The sequence below is a fragment of the Carya illinoinensis genome, chromosome 1 (genome assembly GCF_018687715.1).
Source record: "Carya illinoinensis cultivar Pawnee chromosome 1, C.illinoinensisPawnee_v1, whole genome shotgun sequence".
NCBI lineage: Eukaryota > Viridiplantae > Streptophyta > Magnoliopsida > Fagales > Juglandaceae > Carya > Carya illinoinensis.
This window is the reverse complement of record NC_056752.1, coordinates 35,610,911-35,626,818: the sequence shown is the minus strand read 5'-3', so window position 1 is coordinate 35,626,818 and position 15,908 is coordinate 35,610,911. Positions and strand designations below refer to the sequence as shown.

Sequence of the window (15,908 nt, the reverse complement as noted above, 5' to 3'; positions counted from 1 at the left end):
GAATTCATCTCCTTTTATAGGAGAACCATGGGGGACAAATTGCCACCATTCTTGACCAAGTGAGTCTAGAATGGTGAGTGAGTGAGTGAGAATTTTGGTGCCTAAGAATCCAAGATTGAAAACAGTGCACACTTAGGTTGATTTCAACAGATATATTATGTAAAATAATGCAGCCTTAGATCGTAAGTACCGTTGTTAACAATTAGAAATTCATGTCATGAAAAGCTAATTTAATAAACAAAGCAACCTTATTATAATATTAATTACCAAGATTCAGCTGTTTAAGAGATTTGTCTGGCTGTTCAGTCAACAAATCCACCCGTATAATATGTACGCGCGTAGTCGCCAGAGGTCAAGAAAGAATCTGCATGCGCGCAGTACTAGGAATTGTTTGTCTTGGTATAACACGCTCTCTTTATTTATTTTTTCTTCATTTTGCAATGATCACGTACGTAATATTGAAGCCAATGGTCAAGAGGCCGTAAGGTACTGAAATATAATTGAGACGAGAAATAGTAATACTAGTTACTGACATTAATTTCCAAAACTTAGTTTGGGAATTAATAATTGAGCTTCAAGTCGCGTCATTGATTTAAATTGTTTAATATTAGTAGTACATATAAAATAATATTGGAAGTGGACGGCCTTTCACTAAACTAACCATTTCTAGGAAAATTAATATAGCCCCGACTTGTCCTATATATATATATATTCTTCTAGCTTGTAGGCATTAGCAACGATCGAAATCCCCGGCCAGTACGTCAAAGTCTGCTCAAGGAAAATGTTCAGATATCGCCTTGCTTGATTTTCTTTTTCGTTTTTTGTTTCAAGCACAACAAACAAACAAACAAACAAACAAACTGTTCAAGTATGTTCTTTTCCTATGAAATTCAAAGGTAGACTTTGGAAACCCGTGTATTGAATTTTCATGCCTCCTTTAATAGGCGTTTCACATTTGTTAGTCACAATATTACCTGTTATGATCTAAAGGTTAAAAGTTTAACCAAATTAACATCTACCAATTGTAAGATTTTTAGATCAATAGTTGATTATTTAATTACTACAAAAAAAAAAAAAAAAAAAAAAAAAAAAAAAAGGACCTTTCAGTGTCATATTTTACCGCTAAGAGTGATCAGAATCACCGATATTAATTTTTCCCGAATGTTTTTAGTTTGGCACACGTTGGATGCGAAAGTTTCTTTACAACAACTTTTTACCAAAGATTCTAAAAAATTGTCTCAAAAACATAGCTATATGCAGTGTTGATGTACTGCCGCAACTACATATATAAGCGCCAGAAAAAAACCTATACCAGCAATGAAAATTTGATGAAAGTACTCATTTTTGGAGACTAAAATTCACTGAAAATAGTCTTTTAAAAAATAAAATTAAAGAAAAATACTAGTGAAACTATATGACTGTCATAGTCTAAAACACACAAAGGATGTGAACAATGCATTATAAATACACTAAGCATAAGAGATTAAAATGGAAAGACAAAAAATAGTACAATAATTTAAATATATGTGACAAGAAAACATTAAATTAGATATACTAACTGAAGTATATATGATTCTAGTACGTATCAACTCATAACAAACAAGTAACAACCATGTTAATCAAAAACAGACTTCTCTTGGAAAGTAATTCAACAAATTAATTTGCTTAGACTATCAGTTAACTGGATATTAATGTTATTTCTGCCGAAGAGATCAGAAACTTCTCAACTAGGTAAAACGTGTTTTATTTATTTATTTATTTATTTTCTTCATTTTGCAATCACGTACATAATATTGAAGCCAATAGTACTCAAGAAGCTGTGAGGCACTATTAAAAAAAATGATTATTTGCGACTAAATCGGACTTATTTTGATCAAAAATAATTATTTTTACAGGAAATAATTAACCACAACTAAACATTTCTTTTGCAGTATGGTGGATTAATATGATGGAGTCGAGAAATATATAGTAGTACTTTCATGTTAAGTTATGAACAATTTCCAAAACTTAGTGTTGGAATTAAGCTTCAAGTCTTCATTGATTTAGTAAATTCTTTAATAATATTAGTAGTACGTATATAAAAAGAGAAATGATAGACATTATCCCACACCACACATTTTATATATTAATATATTTTTTTTTATTTCATTTTATTCTTATTAAACTAATTGAATTATTTTATTTATCATCCACATATTACATATTTATTATAAAAAAATAAAAAAAATTAAAATAAATATAATATGTAAAGTATAAAGATGAGAGAAAAAATTTTCCATATAAAAATATTAATTGAAAGTGGACCTTTCACTAAAATTAACCATTTCTAGGAAAATCAGCCCCGATCGCGATCGACCTGTCTTATTCTAATTCTAGCTAGCTTGTAGGCAAAGCAACAAAATCTCCATCAGATCATTTTTAATGTCTGGCTCAAATTCATTTTTAAATTTAATCAATATCAATATTTTTTTATATTTATCTATTCTATCTAAATTTAATCTCTATATTAGATTAACTATTTATTCTCTATATAATAATAAAATATTATTAAATTAATATTTTTAAACAAATTATTTTTATCAATTAATATTAAAAAAACATATTTTCAAAGCTCATTTAATCTTTTAAAATGAAAGTAGTGTAGAATATTTTAATATTTTAATTGGTAAAATAAAAGTGTAAGAGTAAAAAAATAATATTTTAATTTTTAGTAAATGAAAATAACCTTCCAAAACTTAGCTTGGGAATTAATAATTGAGCTTCAAGTCATCATTGATTTAAATTGTTTAATATTGTAGTACATATAAAATAATATTGGAAATGGGCGGCCTTTCACTGAACTAACCATTTATAGGAAAATTAATACAGCCCCGACTTGTCCTCTGTGTATGTGTGTGTATATATATATATATATATATATTCTTCTAGCTTGTAGGCATTAGCAACGAAATCCCCGGCCAGTCGAAGTCAGCTCAAGGAAAATGTTCAGATGTCACCTTGCTCGATTTTCTTTTTCCTTATTTTGGTTTCAAGCCCAACAAACAAACAAACAAAAAATTGGCTTAAAAAAAAAAAACAAACAAACAAACAAAAAACTGTTCAAGTATGTTCTTTTTCTGTGAAATTCAAAGGTAGACTTGAAACCCGTGTGTTGAATTTTCATGTCTCGCTTTTCACATTTGTTAGTCCCAATATTACCTGTAATGATTTAAGAAGTATTCAAAATTTAACTAAATTAATATCTAACAGTTTTAAAATTTTTAAATTAATAGTTAAGTCTTTTATTATTACAAAAAAAATGACATTTTTCAAAGCCATATTTTGCCGCTAAAAGTGGTCAAAATCGCTGGTATTAATTTTTCTCGAATGTTTTTTGTTCCTGTGAAAGTTGCTTTACAACAACTTTATACCAAAGATTCTAAAAAATTGTCTCAAAAACATGGTTATTTGCAGCGTTGATGTACTGCCACAAATACATATATAAGCGCCCAAAAAATGTATACATAATCGCATCATATGTCGTTGCAAAAAACTTATACTAGCAATGAAAATTTGACAAAACTACTCATTTTCGATGATCAAAAATAGTCTTTTATAAAATAAAATTCACCGGTATGACTGTCATAGCCTAAAACACACAAAAGATGTGAATAATGCTTTATAAATACGCTAAGCGGAGGAGATCATTAAAATGGAAAGACAAAAAATAGTACAATAATTGGAATATATGTGAAACATGAAAACATTAAATTAGATATTCTTGAAAACTGAAGTACATATGACTCTAGGTATCAACTCATAACAACCATGTTAACCAAAAACAAACTTCTCTTTGAAAGTAGTTCAACAATTTAATTTGCTTGGACTATCGGTTAACTGGATATTGCCTTATCTGCTGCCTGCTGGAGAGATTAGAAACTTCTTAACTAGATAAAACAAGTTTTCTTTATTAATTTTTTTTTTCTTCATTTTACAATCACGTACGTAATATTGAAGCCAATAGCGTTGATCAAGAGGATGTGAGGCATTAAAAAAATAAAAAAATCACAATTTGTAATGAATTATATATAACGAGAATGATTATTTATAATTAAAAAAAAATTATTTTGATAAAAAAAATTAATAATCATTTTTATAGGAAATAACTAACTACAACTAAACAGTTTTTTTGCAGCATGGTGGATTAATATGATGGATTTGAGAAATATATAGTAGTACTTCATGTTAAGTTATTAACAATTTCCAAATCTTAGTCTTGGAATTAAGCTTCAAGTCTTCATTGATTTAGTAAAGATATTAATTGGAAGTGGACCTTTCACTAAAATTAACCATTTCTAAGAAAATCACAGCCCCGATCGCCATCGACCTGCCTTATTCTAATTCTAGCTAGCTTGTAGGCAAAGCAACGAAATCCCCATTAGCTAGTCAAAGTCAGCTTATGAAGGAAAATGTTTAGATATTGCCTTGCTCGATCTTCTTTTTCATTTTTTGTTTCAAGGAGTAAAAAAACACTGAATGTTCAAGTATGTTTTTTTCCCATGAAATTCAAAGGTAACATTAGAAACTCGTGTGTTCATGAATTTTCATGCCTCGCAGATGGCTTTTCACATTAGTTAGTCCCGAGATTACCCAAGAGAGATCCTTATGGTACTAAATAATTCATGTCCATGCTGGATTTTTTTACGTATAAGTAAAATTGTGTATTAATCTGCTTATTGATACTGATTCCTTCATATTCAAAATTTAAATTAGCATTATTTTCAATAAAATTTACTTTTTAATCAATCACATTAGATTAGTATACATATCAATGCGTAATTATATTTATAACTAGATTTTTTCATATAAAAAATACTTGTTTTTAGTGGTGCTGATTATAAATTAGTTTATCAAGACCAAATCATATTGAGATTAACAAAAGTTCCACCTTGCAATCGGCCTAGTATATATTTATTGCATTCGCATACATACATACATACATACATACATATATATTATATATATATATATAATACTAGGCCGCATTTTATATATTATATATATTATATATATTATATATTAATATATATATTATATACATTTTAATATATAATAAAAATTATATATATATATTACATTAATTTTTATTATATATTAAAATGTATATAATATATATATATTAATATTATATATATATATAATATTATATATTATATACATACATATATATATTTACCAATTAAATATATATATATGTGTGTGTGTATATATGTATTATATAAGTTTTGTTATATATAGTTATTTATGTATATTTATTGCGCATTTTAACTATTGATGTAATTGGTAAAAGTAATTATTTTATATTAATAAAATAATACAATTAATTATATTAATAAAATTTATAAAAATATAGAAAAATAACTTCACATAAAATTTTTGATATATTAAAAAGTACGTAGTTCCGCATTCTTTTTTTTAATTTTTTTTTAAGAGAAAGAAATAAGGAGACTGTCGTGACCCTAGCTAGCTATCTAGCCAGGCACGCCTAATGACCATAACATGGGCACTTTTATATGCAGCACTGCTACAGGTACCCGGCGATGCATACCCGTTGCGGAATCGGCTGACGTGGCATATGCCACATCAGCAGATATATTAAAAAAAAAAAAAAAGAAGAAGAACGGAATTCATTTTCATGATTGGAAGATTTGAAACCCATTTCTTTTTTCAGAAATCCAGAACCTCCGATATACTCCACGAGCACCAAAACCCATTTTGAGACCACACTAACATTGTCGTCGCCGTCGCCATCGATTCCGGAAAGGCACTACATTGTTCAGGTATTCTGTTTTCTGTTTAATCTTCCTCTTGCAAGCAAGATTATTAACTTGGTTTAACTATTTTTTTGCATAACTTCCAGAAATCGTTAAGTATATAGTTCGGGATGGTGCTGTTCGTGTGGGCAAGAACAATGTAATGGGTCTGTTGCAAGTTTGTTTGTTTGCAAGAACAATGTAGGTACCGATTTTCTGTTTTCCCACCGAAGATCCCTCTTGAAATTGGTTGTATCTAGTTCCCTGGGTTTGCTTGTTCAAGTGGAGTATTAAACTATTTACCAACAAAAAAAATTCCAGTTTGGTTGGGGCATTCTGGGTGTATCAAAAGCTGTGTAAAGAGACAGTAAGAGAGAGGCAAAGAGATGGGTTAGGCTGAATATAGAGTTGGCCTTAGCCTTTTGGGTCTAGTTTGTTGTTTTCTTTTTTCTTTTTCATTTTTTTTCAACTTGGAGGGCTTTCGTTCATGATCTCTATGGTGGCAACGCTTCTATCGCAGTTGAGCTTCAATCCTGGATATCCACAACCATCGGGTCGTTTCTCTCCCCAGAAAGGAAAACCAATATCGTTGATGTTTCCGCAGTTGAACCGCGAGTCGCGGCAGCTCGAGAACAAATCTTCGTAGCATAGAGATAGAGGAATCATGGCCAAAACCATGAATAAGAAAGATAAAGAAACAAGGGAAGAAGACGACGAGAGAAGCCAGCTGGAATCCATTTTCTGAGAGAAAAAAGTTAGTAGAAAAGTAGGATTGATGAGTAGAGATCGAATACAAGAAGCATAGATATGGTAAGTTGAGAGTGGGAAGCAAAGGGAGAGTAAAGAATCAACAACCCACAAAGAAAAAGTGTGCTTCTCCTTTAATACGACTGACAAGGGGCCGAGTCTGGAAAAGCACTAAAAAGGGAGATCAACACGACTGAAAAATCGAGGGAAGGTTTCAACCCCGTGCGACGCACCATTTTATTAAAAATGCCACATGGAACTCGTGTACACGGCGGTTACTCCAAGCCCTGCGTAAATAGCATTTTTCTTTTACATGTTGGGAAGCCCATACTCAAGATAGAGGACCTGGTATAAAGAATCAATAAAACAGCTGTCACTGTCTGTTGAAAATAGTCAGCAGTCCCCCGAGCGATTTACTTTGTGAAGGAGTGCATCGTATATATATGACCAAGTTTTTATTTTTTTATTTTTTATTTTTTATTTTTGGATTGGACGGAGTCTTTGAATACTGTAAAGGAAATGTTTAGCATGCACGCGCGCGGTAGTGCATTTTGTTTATATATAAAAAAATGATAGTATACTATCAAATATATCCCTCATATATATATATATATATATATATATTTAATAATTAAGAAAGTGAATATTAATAAATTTATATTTTTTTCTTAATAGCTAAGTATATTTGAAAAATAATTAATCATTGATCCTTTTTAATGGGCAAACGTTTTATTAATTTAAAATGAAATACCAAAGGATGGCAAATATATTATATAACGCATAAAAATAGAAACAAAGCTAAACGTTTTTGTTTGAGGCCATGTTACGAGGAAAAGAGCGCCATAAAAGATTAGTTTTTGTAATCACGTTGAAGTATTAATGTTTTATTATATATAATTGAAATCCACAACGGTTAATGATAGACTAAACTTCATGAAATTTGCTTAATTGAGAGCATTCGATGAAACTTTTCACCCCTATCCTCTGTAAATATATATATATAGATATATATTTATAGTTATCTAACAGCCTACTAACAACAATTCTTGTTTCCGTCTATTTTTTTGTTTTAACTAACATCGTGTAAATTGGTGGAGTTGATGTTAGCCTTTTACGTCTTTTTATCTTTCACCTTTACATCTTTTCTATTCTGCATATTCTCATTCGTTTCACTCTCCAAAACCAAACTCCTTTCTTCATCTGTCTTTTCGTCTTCTCTCTTCTTTAATTCTTCTTATCTATTCTCTGTCTAAGAGAGAGAGAGAGAAAGAGAGAGAGAGAGAGAGAGAGAGAGAGAGAACAATGCTTTGGAATAAGAAGGAGATAAGGGGATGAATCAATAAAATTGAAAATAAAACCCAAGAGAAAAAAGGAACCTGCACCATTTTTTTCCTTTCTTATATGCACTCCAGCGTGCTTAAAAAGAGACGAAACCGAAAAGATGAATAAGAAGGAAGACAGCGGCACGCAGGAGAAGAAGAAAAGAAAAAGAAAGTCCTCAGGAATGGCCAAAACGGCGCCGTTTGATGAAGAGAGGGCTGGGTTAAAAACAAGCTCGCGGGCTGGGTTTCACAAAGTCAAACAGACTGAGCCCAAAACAGAGAAAACCTACTAAAAACATGCCATATCCAAAAAATACAGGTCCAATAAAATAAAATAAAATAAAACACAAAAAAATATATATATAAAAAGGCAAATAAAAATACTACAACTAAAAATTAATAAAATAAAGCAATAAAACCCAACAATGAAATAAAGTAAAATATAGAGCAATTTAAATACTAAACAATAATTAATATCAAGAAAGTACGTTAAAATAAATTTCATGACTTACTAATCATAAAATAATACATATAAAATACGATATCACATGCATGTTAGAAATTGTATATTTCCCCTAATGGTTTCCCAATAAATTCTTGCTACACGCGTATTGGCAAAAATTAAAATACTGATTGTAATAATTAATTTGTTTGTTAAAGTTCCTTTGTAATATTCTATTTAATTATATTACTTGTATAAATGTTGAAGTAATGTCTTCTAAGCTATATATGCCATCAACTATTTTTACAAGTTTTATAAAAAAAAACATATTATTTTTATAAAATAACTGTTTAATTTAACTAGACAAACATGTTTTATACGTTACTTTGACCTAGTAGATATATATATCCTCAAAAGTGAAAACAAGAGAGAATTTCTGCTCAATATAAAGATATGCTCAATATAAAGATATAATAAAGGGTTCCCTTGAAAGTTTAATGGATGGATGTACCCTTCAAAAACAATATAAAAATGGTAAAAAAAGAAATGAAAAAACTAGAAAATCTCGAGAAATTGGAAATTTGGAGAAGAGGAGGATAATTGGAGAGGGGGGGGGGGGGGGGGGGGGGGGTTTGAGAATGGGGGAGAATAAGTTGAAAAACTAGGGCATGTTTGTATGTGAAAATCTGCATAATTTCTTAGAACTATTAAAAAGATCTTGAGATCATGTGTCTTGTAATATACTGGTTTAATACAAAAAATAATAATTTTTTGTGTCACTTAAATTCATAGTAAAAAACATAAAATGCATTGTGATTATTTATTAGCGACACATTTTATTTTTTTGTGATGAATTTAAATAACGTAAAAAGTCATTTTTCTTATAAATTAATTAATTAATTTCATGAAAGTTGGTAGGTAAAGTGAGAAGTTATTTGGATAAAATCTTTTTGAGATGCATGTGTTTTATATTGGGATTTTTAAAAGTAGGTACGTACGCAGTAGAATTAAAAAATTATTTAGGTAAAATATTGTAAGGTTTTTATTTATATATATTTTGTGAAAATTGTTTTGGCTTATGAGAAATAGGGAAAAAAAATATTCAAAAGATATCTGGAATATTATAGTTGTAAACTTACTTTTTAAAAAATCTTGATCTGAAAACCGAATATAAAATTTGTAAGGTACAACATTTTTTAGGTTGACTGATCAGTTTTTTAAATGGAGAGTCATAGAGAATCCATTAATGTGTTCAAGCTGAAGTTATTTGTTAAAAAAAATCTTTCCGTAGCTCTTTAATTCCAATCTGTACTCCTTAATTTGTTTTCCCCAGAATTTAGCAATGATCTTGGTTTCAAACTAATTCATTTGAGGTTTAGATCAGAAAGTAAAAATCAATATTAATGGGCTATATAATTAGGCCTTGTTTGGTTATGTAATTTAGATGAGATAAAATAAGATATTTTGAATAGTAGTGAAAATTTTTCAGTTAAGATGAGATGAAATAATTTAAAAAAAAAATGAATTTAGATAGTGAGATGTAATGTGATAGTTTTTTATTTTTTGGGATCTGAAAATTTTGTAGGCTCCACAGTTTGGAGAATACCTGTTCATTTGAGATTTTACACTATTCACTTATTGTTTTTGTAAGTTTTGTACTATTTATTTACTGCTTTGCACTGTTTATTTATTGTTTATTTACTATTTTGCACTGTTCACTATCAGTTTTACACTGTATTACTTATTTATTTCAGTAAATGTTTTCAAAACTTAAAAATAAAATACACCATTTGTATAGATAAAGTCTCATCTGACTAACCAAACCGGGCTTAAGTGTATATAGGATTTGTAAATCAAAGTAAATAAATAATAAATTAAGGAAAATGATATAAAAACAACTATATTACAATTTGGTTACAAATAAGTATAAAAAGATTATTATTTTATTTCCTTTGAACTTATGCAAGTATAGAAATTTTGAATTAAAGTAAAAAATATTAATATTTTAATGTATAATACTAGCTATCTCCAAGTTGTTGTCATTTTCTAGTGTCCACGTACACCTCCCCTGGACCTTCCTGCATTTGTTGAGTTTAGCCTAGTTGTGTGGGAATTCTTTGGTTTGAACATTGCCCATTTGTGTGTGTAAGGTTTACGTGGTACTGATCCAACGCAATATTATGGCGTCAATTTCTTGGAACTAAATACAGGCAAAATGATAACGCCAGCTTTTCTTTTAGCTATTCACATAAATAAAGCTAAAATGAATAGATGGAAAATGATGGAAAGTAATGCAATATTCTTTTATTCGGATGCATTACTTTCTTTGTGTATTTTGTGTGGACAGATTTCTCCCGAATTAAAATCATCTAAATAATTGATAAACCAAGAGATCAAGGGCGCACGTGCCCGCAGCCCGCCTCCATTGTCAAAGAAAAATAGGAAAATGCTTCCGATCGTTTCTCATCAAGACATTAATATTGTTGGATCTTGAATAAAATCTGAAAACAATAAGATCTCTTATCAAATCCATCTAGAAATATAACAAAGATGGCATACCTGAAGTCATTGGAGAGAAGAGTCTAGGGGTATAATCTTCCACGTCTAATATTCTCTAGTAAAAGCTAACAGAGATGGAATGTATAGTGTTGAAAGGGAAACTTAAGTGGGGACCACGACCTTGTATAACACCACATATTATAGTTTTGTCTATCATAAAATAATAGAATTACATAGGTTTTTAATGAATCTCTACACATGAATTGGGTCTGTACCACTTTATGCTCATGACCTTATAACCAAAATCATAAGTTTCCAGATATGTGTTGGCCCGTTATGTCACTTTATTAATCACAGTTATTGGATCTTTCAAACATTATCCAAATTTTATATTAGTCAGTTATACAATGTGAAATTCCTAATCTATGTAGGTCCATTAATTTAAATAATGATAACAATCTCCTACTTGGACTGCATAGATTTCTAAAAAATTAAACAATGTAAATTTTATGAGCTCAAGCTATAATCATTTCAAAACAATTAGTTCATTGAATAATATTAGCATAGGATCATGGTAGTCATTGTCACATTTATCATGACAGGACCCATCCATGGTCACAAACACAAGTATCATCAATAACATAGATCAAATACGTATATGTAGCATGGAAATTTCATGTAATGTGATTCTTTATCATGCCTATTTTCAACTGGTCCCTACATCATTCTTTCAAGTTTTACGTATTACCACAATTTGAAAGAAATACAATTTTAGAATCATTAATAAACCAAAACACGATCGTAATAAGTGTCAAATAAATCAAGTATGTAACAAACAAACTCTCACTTAAAAAAATATGTCATTAGGACTAACCACTCACATACAAGCTACATGCTCCTTAAACACTTCAAGTGGTAAGTCCTTAGTGAGCGGATCCCCAATAATGAGATGTGTACTAATGTACTCAATTAACACATGATGATTCTGAACCCTTTCTTTCACAACAAGAAATTTTATGTTAATGTGTTTAGATTTTGACAAACCCCTATCGTTCTTAGAATATAATTTAGCGGCCTTATTATTGTAATAAATCTTTAGTGGATTCTCAATACAATCCACGACTTGAAGACTGGTGATAAAATTTCACAACCATATTGATTGATTGGATGCCTCATAGCAAGCAATAAACTCTACTTCCATGATAGAAGAAGCTATAAGCATCTATTTGATAATTTTCTATGATACAGCTCCTCTAGCCAACATGAAAACATACCATGAAGTGGATCTCCTATTATCGAGGCAACTAGCAAATTGGAGTCTGAGAATCCAATGATCTCAAGATGTTCTAACCTCCCATACATGAGTATATATCTTTTGTTCTTTGCAAGTACCGCATTACCCTTTTAACAAGTTTCCAGTGATCCATGTCTAGATTACTTAAATATCTACCAAGCATTCAAATTGCATATGCAATATCTGGGCATGTGCAAACTTGAGCATATATGAGGCTCCTTACAGCTAATGCATAAGGGATATCTTTCATTTGTTTCTTTTCAAAACTACTCTTTGGGCAATTGAGCAAACTTAACCTGTCACCTTTTGCAATATAAGCATCCTTCGATGCACAATTTTGCATGCCAAACCTACTGAATATTTTCTCGACGTATGCCTTCTGTGATAGGCCAATTGTACCATGTGATCTATCACGATAAATCTAAATGTCCATCACAAAAGATGCCTCAGCAATATTTTTCATTTCAAAGTGTTTCGAAAAAAATTTCCTGGTTTCCTATGAGAGGCCTATGTCACTACTTTCCAGTAGAATGTCATCGACATATAGAACCAAAATTATAAATTTGTTCCCACTGATCTTATGATAAATACATTGATCCACAGTATTTTCTTTAAAACTAAAAGAGAAAACTACTTGATCGAACTTTCGATACCATTGGTGAGATGCTTGCTTTAAACCATAGATGGATTTCTTTAATTTGCAAACCGAATGACTCGATTCTTCAGTCTCAAAGCCCTCTAGTTGCATCATATATATTATTTCCTCAATGTCACCATTAACAAAAGCAGTTTTTACATCAATCTGATGAAACTCTAAATCATAATAAGCTACAAGTGCCATAATGATTCTAAAAGAGTCTTTCGATGAAACTAGAGTGAAAGTCTCTTTATAGTTAATGCCTTCCTTTTGAGTAAAGTTTTTTGCAACTAGACATGTTTTATACCTTTCAACATTGCCTTTAGAGTCTCGCTTGGTTTTAAAGACCCATTTACAATCAATTGTTTTAATATTGTCAGGCAATTCGGCAAGGTCCCAAACATCATTGTCCTTCATAGATTTTAGCTCATCTAGCATTACACCTATTCACTTTTGGGAGTTAGCACTTTGTTTGGCTTGATTATAAGAGATTGGATCATCTTCCTATCCTATATCAAACTCATGCTCTTGGAGATAAACAATGTAATCATCTGGAATTGCCGATCTTCTCTCCCTATTTGATCTCCTTAATCGCACTTCCTGTTGAGGCTGCTCAGGTTCTTCTGTATTAGTTAGAGGCAATTTAGAAATGATTTGTTGATTTGCATCCGCATCCTGTACTATGATAGCCGGCTACTAGGATCTCGTTGTTTGCAACAGTAGAGGATGGTGATCAAAGGTTGATGAAGTAAGATGTTGAAGTGAAGTGTTTAGGAAGAGAAGTCTCCAATGTTGGTTGACTATAACTCTATCAATTCTTTTTCTGATGAGAGCCATCCCATATCTATTATTTTTCCATGTGAACTTCAGTCCTAAGTAACCAATGTCAATGAGCCCATTTCTATTCATAAGAGATCTCAATCCTTGATTTTGATTATTTAACATTGGACGACCACCATATTTTTTAGATTGTTCTAGAAGATTATTGAAGTCTCCTATACATAGCCAAGGTTAGGGGTGGGCTCCGACTCCGACGGAGTCGGAATGGTCAATTCCGACCTCTGACTCCGATAGGAGTCGGACAAAAATTTTCACCCGACTCCGACTCCGAACGGTGTCGGAGTCTGACTCCGAAATGATGTCGGAACTCCGATCGGAGTTCGGAACTCCGATCAGAGCATTGTTGGGCTTTGGCCCACCTCCGACTCTGAAGGCCCCGCTCCGACTCCGAAGGCCCAGCTCCGAAGGCCCATGCGAAATTCAAGATCCAACAACCTAATTGACTTCCAATTACAAAAAAAATGATGTAAAAATAAATAAATAAAACTTAAATATAAATGACATTGAGGATATTCCATACAGTCATACATTACAAAGCCAAAAAGAAGTAAATTAGTAATTGAACATTGATAAAGTCTTGATTCTTGAACATCAATAAAGGAACAAAGTCTTAATTCTTGGAGTTGAAGCCAGTAGCCACTACCATTCGGCATTCGGCATTCGTTCTCATAAACTTTTATCTGCAAAATAATACATATGAAAATATTTTTAAAAAATATAGTATGAATTATGAAATGGTCAATAATTTTTTAAATTATTTAAAAATACTAATATAGTACCTGAATAGCATCACTACAATACATGAACACAACTCCTCATCCATGTAACTTGTAACTCATCCGCAATTATCACTCATCCGCAACTATGCTAGGGTTCACAAGTATGTTTACAAAATCATAAAAATTAGAAGTTAATAATTAAAACATTACAAATATTTAAATTGTCATTTAAAAGCATATAAACTATAAAGTTACATGATTCAAGCCTATAACTCTCTGGATCAATGATATCTACTCCAATGGGCATTTCACATAGCCAGTTTTGTGTGCAAATGAGGGCCTCCACAGTTGAAGCTGACAATGAACTCCGATAAGCATCCAATACACGACCTCCACTGCTAAACGCCGACTCAGATGCAACCGTAGTGATAGGAATAGCTAGCAGATCTCGGGCTATTCGGGAAAGAATAGGAAACTTGGTGGAATGAATCTTCCACCAAGTTAATAACTGAAATGCATCACTAGGTGCCTCGACATCTTCCATCAAATAGCGTTCAACCTCGGACCTACATTGCATAATATTTCTCAATGCACGCCTTTGATGATATCGCTGCACCAATGGTGATGAAATAGCTGCAGCAGAAGAAGTGTAATCATTGGAAGATGTCAAACTGGTCGGGTGTGAGAAGCTATGGCTACCACTTGCTGAAGTAGGATGACCACTATTATTGTAGTGGCTATATAAGCCATCAATATCCTTTCTCAGCTCTCTAATAAACTCTTCAGCCTTCTCTTCCCCAAGGATGTCAATAAAGAAAAATTGTATAATTTCCAGCTTATATCGAGGGTCAAGTATTGCAGCCACAAGTAATAATCTATTTATCTTCACAATATTCCCCCAATATTTATTATATTTTGATTTCATCCTCATAGTCGTAGCATATAACAGTCCCTCACTGTTAGCATAACTCTGTTGCAGGTGTTCATGAATCCTCGAAAGCTCATCGAAGTACAAGTTCGCAGTACAATATTTCGATCCAGATATCCACATAGTTGTATCATAAAACAATTTCAAAAAATCAACAAAAGACTTTACATTATCCCAATCAACTGCATCCGGCGCACCGAGCCCCCTTCTCCCCCCAGTAGACTCCATCAAAGCATACCTCAAACCCCCATCCTCGACCTCCATTCTCTGGAACGCTCTTTCGTACTTCTGCTTCCACCTCCAACATCATATATGTCGAGTTCCATCAAGTCGGAACGTCCAAACATAACATCGCAGAAGATGGAATCTGAAGCTGTTCTGCTATAGCCTTAAACTTGCCAAGCCTTTGGGGGGAAGCCCTCACATATCTCACTATATTGCGGACTTTGGTAATTGAATCATCAACCTCCTTTAACCCCTCATATACAATGAGGTTGATGATATGAGCATAACATCGAACATGTAGGAACTCGTGTCCACGAAGGATATCACCTTTTACCGTTGTATTCCTCTTGAACCACTCAATTGCAGTGTCATTGGCACTGGCATTGTCAACTGTGATACAAAGGACTTTTTTAATACCCCAGTCCTGAATACAATCATCCATAATTGCACCAATGGATGCACC

General features: G+C 31.7%; 1 long non-coding RNA gene across 1 annotated transcript; it reads left to right on the top strand.

The window, feature by feature from the left end:
• Positions 1–5,572: 5,572 nt before the first annotated feature.
• Positions 5,573–6,195, top strand: LOC122302458. Its single transcript, XR_006240471.1, has 2 exons — positions 5,573–5,819; positions 5,900–6,195. It is a non-coding gene; the product is annotated as an uncharacterized LOC122302458 (long non-coding RNA).
• Positions 6,196–15,908: the final 9,713 nt, after the last annotated feature.